Here is a 2,409-nt window from a genome sequence, read left to right as displayed (position 1 = left end):
AGCCGTACTTCTGTTCCTGGAAACACTTTGGAAAATTGAGTTTAGGGACCGCCAACAAGATCTTGGTCGCATTTGTCTTTACATCATTTGTGAAATCAAATCTCGAACCCTTTAGAGGCATCTTCAGTTTAGGAAATAGCCAAAGTTTTTTTTTTTTTTTTTTTTTTTTTTTTTAATGCTAGGAAGTAGGAATCAAAGGCCACGAATATTATTAAACATTAGTTGGTACAACTGTGGAAGATTTTGTCGGGTTGACAGGTGTAAGAACTGAGTCTTTGATGCATTAAAAACAACCAGATTATTTTTACCTCAGTCAGAGATACGAACCAAGTCAGACATTAGGTGTGCCATAGCCTCATCCCTTGTTTTTTGAAGTAACTGTTGAGATGGACGTTGCAGGAACCGAATGGAAAGGTGAAGAGTGGAGTCATCAGCGTACGAGAGGATAGTTTAGAAGTACAGCTTAGAAGATCATTGATGAATAAAAGGAAGAGAGTTGGTGATAGGACAGAGCCCTGAGGAACATCACTGTTCATAATCTAGGAGAAGAACGATAGCCGTCTACAACAGCGGCTATAGAACGACCAGAAAGGAAGATAGAGATGAAGGCACAGATAGATGGATAGAAACCGTAAGAGGGCAGTTTGAAAATTAAAAATTCATGCCAGACTCGATCGAAAGCCTTTGAGATGTCAAGTGCAATGGCAAAACTTTCGCCAAAGTCCCGAAAGGAGGATGACCAGGTGTCTGAAATGTAGGTGAGAAGATCGCCAGTGGAGCGTCCCTGACGGAACCCATACTGATGATCAGAAAGAAGGTTGTGATAGGAAATATGCTTTAAAACTTTTTGAATAAGAAATGACTCGAAAACTTTTGAGATACAGGATTTTAAAGCAACTGGACGATAGTTAGAGGGCTGAGAATGGTCAGCCTTCCTTGTGACAGGCTGAATGAGAGCAAACTTCCAGCAAGAAGGAAAGGTACAAGTTGATAGACAAAGGCGAAAGAGTTTGCCTAGGCAGGGTTTAAGCACAGAAGCACAATTCTTGAGAACAACAGGAGGGACTCCATCAGGCCCATTTGCCTTGTCAGTATTGAGACCGGTGATAGCAGAGAATACATCAGCTGAAGAAATTTAAATGTCAGCCATGAGGAAGTCAGAGGGGGGAAGTGATGGAGGAACAGCACCGGCTTCGTCTAAGGTGGAAGCTGAAGAAAGTATAATGTCAGCCATGAGGAAGTCAGCGGGGGGAAGTGATGGAGGAACAGCACTGTATCGTCTAAGGTGGAATTGGAGGAGAAAGTCTGAGTGAAGAGATCTGCTTTATCAGTAGAAGAAATAGCTACAGAACCATCAGAGTAGAAAAGAGGAGGGAAGGATGATGAGGTAAAGTTGTTAGAAATATTTTTGGCGAGGTGCCAGAAGGAGCGAGAAGAATTCGAGTTGGAGAGCTGGGAGCATTTAGTATGGATGAAATTAATTTCAGCAGAGCGAAGAACAGACTTAGCACGATTCTGGGCAGAAACATAAAAATGATGTGATTCAGGGGTGGGTTGGCTCCGGTACCTTTTATAGGCCCTTCCCTTGTTGCGGACAGCATTAGAACAAACGTAATTAAACCAAGGCTTTCATGCATTAGTCAAAGGATATGAGAAAGGAATGTATGCTTTAATGCCCGAGAGAATAACCTCCATAATCCACAAGGCACACTCTGATGGCTCCTGGCCATGGAAGCAATAATCATTCTAGGGAAAATCAAAGAAATACTGCCATAGGGCCTCCCAATCCTCAGCTCCAAAGTGCCACAGACGACGTTTCTTTGGAGGGTCCACAGGCCATACTGGAACGATAGGACAGGTTAAGGTAATAACGTTGTGATCAGAGGAGCCCAACAGAAAGAAAAGATTAACAGTGTAAGGAGAAGGATTAGTTTTAAGGAAGGGGCCAAGTATGTTGGAGCTCTCTCCATGGCGGCCAGGGATACGGGTAGGGTGCTGTACAAACTGATGCAGGGGTCCATGTCAAGAGAATACTGTAGAGAGCCTGCTGGTCCTGTGTAATCCTTTGTTTGGCAAAAAAATCCTGGATGAGATGGGATGAGTGGGCTATATCATTGTCATGGTAGCGTTGCCAGTCCTCTGCTTCCCACAACTACTCTGACCATTTACACAAACCCTCTAGCCAGCCACACACACACAAACACACACACACACACACACACACACACACACACACACACGCACACGCACGCACACGCACGCACGCACGCACGCACACACACACACACACACACACACACACACACACACACACACACACACACACACACACTGCTGGATGGATGGAAGGAGGAATGGATAGATAAGAGGTTGGATGGAGGGAGAGATAGAAAACACGATAAATGGATT

Source organism: Coenobita brevimanus, chromosome 93 (genome assembly GCF_032717465.1).
Source record: "Coenobita brevimanus isolate Jiangsu-jjx chromosome 93, ASM3271746v2, whole genome shotgun sequence".
Lineage (NCBI taxonomy): Eukaryota > Metazoa > Arthropoda > Malacostraca > Decapoda > Coenobitidae > Coenobita > Coenobita brevimanus.
This window is presented reverse-complemented; position numbering follows the sequence as displayed.